The sequence below is a fragment of the Rhincodon typus genome, chromosome 27 (assembly GCF_021869965.1).
Source record: "Rhincodon typus isolate 14 chromosome 27, sRhiTyp1.1, whole genome shotgun sequence".
In the NCBI taxonomy this organism is placed as follows: domain Eukaryota; kingdom Metazoa; phylum Chordata; class Chondrichthyes; order Orectolobiformes; family Rhincodontidae; genus Rhincodon; species Rhincodon typus.
Window position 1 is genome coordinate 12,479,840 of NC_063358.1, and position 10,065 is coordinate 12,489,904.

Genomic DNA, 10,065 nt, shown 5'->3' on the forward strand with positions numbered 1-10,065 from the left:
GATGCTGCTTGGCCTGCTGTGTTCATCCAGCTCTACACCTTGTTATCTCGGATTCACCAGCATCTGCAGTTCCAACTATCTATGATGAAGATAGATCCTTGTTTAATCCTTCCTTGGTACTTGATATCTAGTATTAAGGAAGTTTGATTACAGATTGACAATAATCTATAACAAGATTATTAATCCTGAAGAATTATAGGAGGACTAAACCAGTTCCTCTGCTAAGCCAAGAGGTGGCCCCATATTGGATTGTCCGTTCTTGTTAAGTTTTAGCCTTCAACACCTGACATCTATACAATACATTTTGCTTCTTGGAGGTTAATGATTAATCTGTCATGTTGGTACTCAGGGATATGTACAGAGAAGTGACACAGTGCCAAATGTTTGGTGAGATAATCTTTCATTTATTCTGACTTTTCTAGCATTTGCAATAAAAGAATAGCTCAAAGTTCTTCTTCAGCCTGATGGTCAATTGGTAACAAAATGCTTCAGACAGTGTTGACACCAACTCTCCACAAGCAGTCAGCCTGTTGTCACCGCAACCCATTTACGCTGCAGGAGTTGTTATCCTGGAGCACTTTGGTGAACTGTCTAATATGACGTGCCTGTGAGTCAGTTCAGCCTGCCTCTTTAAAGCAATAAAGATGTACCACTGTTGTGTGGATAGAATCTATTACACAGTACATAAGCTGGTTTATTCTTCTCAATCAGAGAAGTTAACATAACAAAGTGATCGTCTGTAATGTTAAAACAGCCCCCGCACATGCACTGATACCAGCTTATGGTGACTGGGCACAAGAAGCTTTTGCCAGTCACAAGTGCCACAGATATCACCAGGTGGTGAAGAGGGAGGCTGGGACCAAAGCAGGGCTGGAGCTGTTGAAATGGAATGTCCCTTCACTGACAGTGTTGGAAGAACAGGTCTCCTGCATCATCATGTTCGCCCTGCTGGGTCCCTTCCCCCACCCCCCAACTTGCTGCTCCCCTTTGCTGTCGCTCTTGAAGAAGGAGTGATCTAGCTACTTGTCCAAACACTAGATGGTGCAGATGAGAGCATGATGCCAGCTATCTGCAGAGCCATGTTACTGCACAGATGTGCTCATTGCTTCACCTGGTGGTGGCATTCATATTAGCGCGGCCATCGTGTAAATATCTTCGGTGCTGACTCTTACTAATTACTTGACATCCAATCGAATGTGATAGAGACAGAGATCAGAAAGCTAAAGGTCAAGCAACATCTGTAAAGGTAAAGCTTAGAATGAAAAAGGAAGCAGAAGCAGGAATATTTCTACTTCCTGTACACTGAAGAATCATTCTATAGGGAATTTCAGAGGTTAGATAAAGGCCTCTGGGCAGCTGCATTGTACTAGAGTCACTTGGCAGAACGGAACTTGAATATTGCTGGACAGAGAGACATGTCGCCAAATCTTTTCATCTTGCATTCATCAGGACAAATGCAAGAATGCCAAATTTGAATTATTATAGTTGACACTGTAGGAGAGATGGATGCTGATTGGTTGGTAATTCAATTCTGATTGGCCAAGGCATTGTTATGGAGTAAACATTTGGGAAATATGGGCTCTCCATGCTCCTGGGTAATTCAGAAAAGTTGTAAAGAGTGAACATATTCTTTTTGTTTGCAGACAATGGGTTCCAAGACAAAACATCCACCGGCAGATCTGATTCCGTGAATGATTAGTGCTGACAGTGTCACCAGTTTGAGATAATCGTCCTAGCTTCTAGTGTGGCTCATTTATGCTTGTTGGAAGCGTCTTTGATTTCTATGCAGATGCCCTTCTTTGTGATCTTGTGGGTGGTGTGGTTAGCTCTATTGGCTACATGCCTGCCATGGGGTTCAGATTAACACCGACAGTTTGAGTTTTAGCAGCTGAAGTTAATTTAGGACCTGCCTCCTCACCCAGTCCTTGCTAGTGGATGTTAATAGCAAATACCACTATCTGTGGGTCTACCTACAGCAAAGAGACTGCAGTGGTTCAATAAGGGAGCTCCCTACTACCTTCTCAAGGACAGTTAGGGATGCATAATAAATGCTGCTCCTGCCAACCATGCCCACAACCCATAAACGAATAAACAAAAACAAAAATAAATCTCAGGATGAAGCATCCTCAAGTAAGGATCTGCCTTTAGAAAGAGCACAGAGAATGGACTTGTTGTATTCTTTCAAACGTCAACTTTCCTGCTCCTCTGATGCTGCCTGGCCTGTTGTGTTCCTCCAGCTCCACACTGTGTTATGCACATCATCTTCTCATGTTGTTTATCACCCTAACAATTATTGCCAATCATCTCAAAAGGAACAACCTGAGAATGGTCAACTTAAAACCCTCACCACTGCTGTATGTCCAAGCTATTTAGCAGAAACATTTTCCCTCCTAGCCCTCTAGTTTTCTTTTCCTTTCCAATATGTCTTTTGAATGTTTAGAATTCTCCTTTGAATGTTATGTTTTATCTGCCTCCACTGGCCTTTCAGGTAAGGCATGCGAAAAGAATATTGAGATAAGAATCAGCTTTTACACTCAAAACTCTTTGGGATTCTGTACCCTGGAGAGTTGTGGTTATTCCTTTGTTGAATGTATGTAAAAGATAGACATATATTTTGTTTTTCAGGGCTGAGAGATAAGGGGAATGAGTGGGAAAATGGAGCTGAGGCAGAAAGTAAGTTACGATTGTATTGAATGCCATAGCAGGTTTGAGGACACACATTCTATTCTTACTCCCACTTCTGTTCTAGGAGCAGAAGGCCATGATACCATTAAGGAAAAGATAATCTCCTTCTCATTGGCAATCAACTTGGTTGAAGTATTGCAATAAAGTGAGAAATATTGGCAAGCTACGTTTTCATAGATAAACTCCAGCTTTACTTTTTACCACTCAATTCTTCCTTTTTTCTGGAAATGCTTCAAAGTATCTCTTGACACTGAGCTAATTTAGAAAATCCACTTCTTGCTGAAGCGTAAAATTGTTAAGGCATTTATCTACTAAATTCAATCCAGTTTAACCTAAAAATAATTCCTGAAAATTGTCACACCAAGGCTGTTTTGACAAAACCAGAGACAGACTGAAGACAGATGCAAACTGTCTATCTTCAGTTGAAATGCTAATAGTGAACCTTGCTCCCCACACAGTAGTTCTAGAACAAAAAGAATTCATTTTCTGCTCAGACTTGCCAGATCCCAGCTTCTCATTCAGAACAGTGCCAAGACCAGGAGTAACAAAAATGCCTCAGATTAAAGAAACTGTAAAGGAAATGAAATTTCAGAACCATTTCCAATTCTTTTATTATCCATTCCAAGATATAATTGGAGTCATAAGAGTGTCTCAGCTGAAGGCAGCTGCATACATCCCACAGGACAAGAAATGAAAAATTCAAAGATTTAAGATTTTTTTGAGACCGTGGTATGGGACTATCAATGGATGGCTTGAAGGGAATCTATAAATCAAGACAACTTTCTCTCTTGCTCCGATAAGCCTGTTGTGGCATTTAAACGTCCAAACCTAAAATGATTATCGTGACCAGAGTTCAGCCATTTTGGATCATACCTTAAGTTTGCATCTCAACCCCCATACTCGGGAAAGCTGTCACGTTTACTGCCTCGCATTTCTTTAGTTTTGATCATGGCATTTCAGCACAAAAATCTGGCATAGTACTGAGGGAATGCTGCACTGTTAGAGGTGCTGTTTCCCGATGGTGTACCAAACAAAGGCCTGGCCCTGTAGCAGATGCAACAAATCCCATGGTACCATTTTGAAGAACAGCAAGGAGAGCTCTTCTCAGTGCCCTGGTCACTATTTCTCCTTCAATAAACACCACAAAAATAGGTAATTTTAATGTTGTGGTTTTTGGCAACCTACTGTGTATAAATAGGCTGGTCTGTTTCCTACATGAGGACAGCATCCCTACAGTGCAGAAAGAGGCCATTCATGCGAATCAAGTCTGCCAACGAACCAAAGAGCATTCTAGCCAGACCACACCCCTCCCCCACCCACCCTATAATCACCATGGCTGACCCACCCGGCCTATACGGCATGGCTAATCCACTTAACCTGCATGTCTTTGGATTGTAGGAGGAAACTAGGACATCCAGAGGAAACCCACACAGACACAGGCAGTCACCTACGGCTGGAATCAAACCCGGGTCCCTGGTGCTGGGAGGCAGCAGTGCTAACTATTGGGCCACTGTGCCACCCCGAGAGCCTACACTTCCAAGGTGCTTCTATGAGTTGTAAAGTGCAGTGGTATGTCCTACGGTTATGGAAGATACTATTTAAAGGCAACACCTTCTTTACCATAGATAGTAGGAACTGCAGATGCTGGAGAATACACCTTGTTATCTCACCTTCTTTACCATCATAGGCGAGCAGTCAAAGTAAGGTCTCCCAGTAATGCTGGTAGAAAGATTATTCTACCATGGTGTACAGATATAATTCTGTCATCATGTTATACCTCATATGTTTCATTTTTATTTTTATGTATCTGCTGTAATTTCCTGTCTTCTTTTATATTGGAACCTTACTTGGCAAACTTATCCTGCTGTAACTATAGCCTTGGCCATTGGTGGCACTGGAATGTCTTTATTTCACAGACAGTCTAATTGTAACAAATTAAATTTACATGCGCAGTTATAAATGTGGATATATTCATTAATCATGGGGTAAATAAGATTCTCAACATATTCTTTCAGGGGATGTCTCCCAGCCCCTGAGGACATGAGTGAGTCAGTTGGAAAAAATACAGCAAAATTGGAAAAATTAGATTCTTGCCATTGAGAAAAAAAAGTCGAATTTTCCACTCAAGGTTTGAACAGAGATTTGGGAACTCTCATTAGTGAGTGGGGAGGGATCTGTTCGTATGCAGTAACATGTCATCCTTACCTAATCATCCCTCATTTTTATACAATTTGACATTCCTCTACGTGGTGCAGAGAGACAAGACAGTGAAAGATCCTGACCTGAAAGTCAGAGTGGGTACCTGGTCACTCCAGCTCTTTACTTGATCCTCCAGTTCTTTGTCTTGGCCCAGCTCCCAACATAGAGTCATAAACATTGACAGCACAGAAACAGGTCCTTCAGCCCATTGAGTCCATGCTGGTCAAAAACAACAACATAACTATTCTAATGCCATTTTCCAGCACTTGGCCCATAGCCTTGTATACCTTGGCATTGCAAGTGCATGACTAAATATGTCTTAAATGTTATGAAGGTTTCTGTCTCAACCACCCTTCGGAGCAGTGAGTTCCAGATTCCCACCACCTTCTGGTTGAAAACAATTTTCCTCGCTTCTCCTTTAAACCTTCCACCCCCTTTCCTTAAATCCATGCCCCTGGTCATTGATTCCTCCATCAAGGGCAAAAGTTTCCTCCTGTCTGCCCTATCCGTGCTCTTTATAATTTTATACATTTCAATCATTTCCGCTCACCCACCCCCACCCACCTCAACAATCACCTCTGCTCCAAGGAAAGCAAACCCGATCTATCCAATCTCTATTCAGAAGTGAAACTCTCCAGCCCAGGCAACATCCTGGTAAATCTCCCCTGCACCCTCTCCAGTGTAATTACATCGCTCCTATAATGTGAATTCCAGAACTGCACACAATTCTTGAGCTGTGGTCTGACCAATGTTTTATGCAGTTCCAGCATGACCTCCCTGCTCTGAAACATCGCAGGGTATGTTCCATGGGCAGCGACCACCTGTTCATGCAGATTGGCAGCGGACATGTACCGCACCATCATGGCACATCTTCAACTCATGTAGAACACAGTTACTCACTTCAACGCTGCATGTTGAAGTGCAATGAAAGCTTGCATTGTGGTGTTCCTGCCAGGCTACATGGTGCCCAGTGATGGGCACCTGCCTCATGGTATGGAGCAATGTATTTTTCAGGGCTTCTCATGTGTTCTCTTTGTACTCACTCACTTTGCGTCTACTTAGCTGCTCACAGCATCCCTGCCTTGCCTTGCCTGTTGCACCTTGCCACCTCATTTTAAAATTTAAAGGCTCACAGTCCTTCTGTCTTGCCCTGTCACTTAGCACAGACACAAATCCAGGCAGCTTGTTAGATTTGTTAACAGTGAATAGTCAAGGGGGGGCGGACATGTTGCTGTGTGGCACTGTGCTACATCAATCTTACACCTGCAGCATGTGCCAGTAACATTGCATAAAGATCACATGTCCATATTACGCCAGAGATAAATGGGTATTGAACGTACAAGGTGGCAAACGCATAAAGGTGTGTACTGTCCAGGGATGAATTGGGAAATTCAATGATATGTGAACACACATGTGATGTACCAACCGCAGGAGCAGAACGATTATCTGCATTTACACGATGTTTCATCCACTCCTTGGGCAACAGTAGCATTAGAACTACTCACAGTGCATGGGGGAGATTACATCCTTGTGATGGATGATGTCTCTAAATTTCCCATTTCGACTCAGCCACACAACGAGTGAGACCATTTCTGACACTATGAATGTTATTTTCAGCTTATTGAGTATCTCAGATCAGATAGTGGCTGACAAGCAACCACATACAGCAGCAAACTATTTAAAGACGTGTGATAAATAGTCCCTCCACAGCCCATGATCACATGCCCTAGCACAGTGTGGGGTACGTACTATCGAATCGATGATCATTAAATGTTGAGCAACAAAACAAGATTTTTGCATCGCATTGCTGCATTTTTATACAACACCAATTGAGATGGGGTTTGCATACCCAGCACAAATTATGCTCAAATGACCTTGTCAACCAATTGCCTAGCCATTCTAAGACACAGGAGATTCTCCTTGAAAGACAGAGGAGAATGAAAAAGATACACACAGGTAGAAAAATGACCAGAACTGTGAACTGGGTAAAAAGTGCAAGATAGAAATACAAGTATTAATACGTGCAAAGGCTTCTGGAATATGCAATCAGATCACACAAAATCATTACTGAAATGGTGCTGCACTATGATGGAACAGAAGCCAACTCAGAACAATGTACAGCACGCCAAGCATGCACAAAGAAAGTGAAGAAGAAAATTCTAATGATGATGATTGTGCAGCGAGAAGACCAAGTTGCCAAACAAATGCAGCAGAAAACACCATGCATATGTTTACTAGATCAGGATAAATTGTCAAATCTCCAAAGGGTTCCATTGAACTTTGAAATGCTAACTTTTTAAACTCTGTTTTATCTGTTTGTATAATTATGAAATTGGCAACATGTGGTGATGTATGGTATAAGTTTTTTATCTTTTGAAAAAGGGGGGTATTTTATGTTTCACAATCAGGGCACCTGTAAGATACATGATCATGTTATCATCATCTAATCAAAGCATATGATCTGAGGCTATACCATTCTCATACTACATCTTGACTGGAATCACCTGAAGCATGACAAGCTACTAGAAGCATGTTGCTTTGTATAGTCCTATGACTCAATATTAGCCTAGGGATAGTGTAAGTTTTGTTGTATCACATTAATGTCCTGATAGAGGCAAACTCACATCATGCACTACAGAAAGTTACATTTTCTCCATTTCTCTATAAGTATGTTTTGAAAACATTGTAAGTGTTAAGTACAACCAATCAACCTCTCTGGTACTGAATGATGTAAAGTCTAATTTTTTTTCAGATTTCAATTGCTTTTGGAGATATATAAAAAAAACACAGAAATGTTTAGCTTGTTTCACTTTACTTCCTGTCTTTCTTTTCCTCTTCTTATTTCAATCTTTTCTTTATTTCTTTTTGGTACCTACTTTGATATTGAATTCACCCACACTAATTTACGCTTCCATTTCACTCCTTAGGCTGTTAACTTTACAATCCCTCAATCTGATTGACTAAGGAGGGGTAATTGCCCTGCTCATTTGCTACAATATTACTAACGTGTTCTCTCACCAACTTATCAGATAAAAAAATCAATAAATGTGCACGAGCATATCTAGCTAATTACAAATGTTGTTATATTCACTCTTAGAGCAAAACTGTGGCCCATAATATTGTCAGTCTCTTATGTCGTTGCTTAGATTGAGAAAGAAGACACATTAGAGCCAATCCTTGTAATTTTCCCCAGGCCTGCAATTGTCCGAGATATATGTGTCTGTCCAATTCTGACCTCTTGAATTTCCCTCATGCTAGTTGCTCCAATATTGGTGGCTGTGTCTTTAGGAGTCAAGGTCTAAAGCTCTGGAATTCAATCCATAAATCTTTCTGCCTCTTTTTCCACGTTCGAGCTGTTACTTAAAACCTGACCAATCATCTGGTCATTTGCTCTGATATCCCCTTTAATTGGTGTCAAATGTAGTTCCTGGGAAGTCCCTAATCCCTCAAACTGCAACAGTTAGATTTCTGGGCCAAATCTTTTAAAAATAATTTATGTTTAATCAAATGTAGTCAAAGCAGCATGCCTTTTATCTTGAATTTATCACACATTCGAGACCAGTGAAGGCTCCATTCTGTTCCCACATGCATTAAGCAGATACACAGTTCTATTTCAATTTTTTACCCAATAGTTAAATGTCTGTTATCTCTCTTACAGAATTCACATAAATTATTTTATTTATTATTTATTTTATTTTGTTTTTTTTTACTTCTACCCTATCATATTTTGTACTTCTCCTTTGTTCAAAAAGCAATGTGTACTTCTACATAAATAATTTCAGTAAGTGTCAAAAGAAGGAGAATGCTTCATTTCACCAAAAGAAATCAGTTCAAGGAGTAATATCTTATTGTGTAAGTCATTACTTTAAAAATATAATTAAACTTGTACACATAAAATATTTCACCAGGCTTAAGTAGGTGTGACCATCATAGAATCGTGTTGCTTTTGTAACTACAAACTACATACTTTTAACAAACTTTTCTACTTTAATACAAAGTAATTTTAAATAGAATGACAAATAATCAATAAACAATGCGAAAGTGTTGTTGTCTTATCTACTCTTCAGTGTCAGTAATGCTCAGTCGAGGTACAAAATAGGTACAAGAAACTCAAGAATTAGCAACTGTCCGAGTTGAGTTGTACCTTCCAATGGTTGACAACATTTTAACTGAAATCTCACCTCAATTCATTCTGTTCTTCTTACTTCATTGATCCTTGCAGTTGTGTACATATATCCAGAACTTTCACCACTTGAGTTGAACAGTAAAACTGTTAGGGAAGGGTGACAGTAACCTTGGTATGATCAGAAAAATCAACAAAATCAAATGAAGGTCAATCAGGAAATGATTCATAACAATGCTTAGAATTACTGAGAGACTTGGGTCTTTGCTGTTTAATTGCCATCTTTGTTACATTTCAAATAATTTATGTTTAATCAAATGTAGTCAAAACAGCATGCCTTTTATCTTGAATTTATCACACATTTGAGACCAGTAAAGGCTCCATTCTATTCCCATATGCATTAATATGGCTTGTCAGCTATTTCATGCTTCCATAGTTGCTACATCACAAGAGCACGGAGATGTCATCTAGCTATTAACAAATATTTTCTTTGTTTTCTCCCCCTGTTTGAAGATAAATTGAAGCCCTTAAAAAATCTTGGATGTCTAACTCATCATTTCCCTCGGAAATGTATTTGCAGTTGACTGTAACCTATTGACTCATTAGATACCCAATTATCTTCACTGATCAAGGGAATAAAGCTAATATTTCACAGAGAAGATCTATAGAGCTTCACCATTAGTGCAAAATTACAGCAGTGACATATTAAAAATTGCATTTAGTCATTCAGAAGCTATGTGCAGGAGGCTTGACCAAATTTTTGATAAATACTCCAAGGACAGATTCACTGTCTAAAGGGAGAATGAAATGATTATTTAATTGAATAATTGGTGCTTTTTATGGGAAGAAACACAATTGCGATCTGTCTCAGATACACTCCTGGGTTAAGTAACACCTGTCTCCCTTTAGGGAGAGGTGGACAACACAGTATATAGGGATAGTAGGAACTGCAGATGCTGGAGAATCCGAGACAACAAGGTGCAGGGCTGGATGAACACAGCAGGCCAAGCAGCATCATAGGAGCAGAGAGGCTGACGTTTCGGGCCTAGACCCTTCAT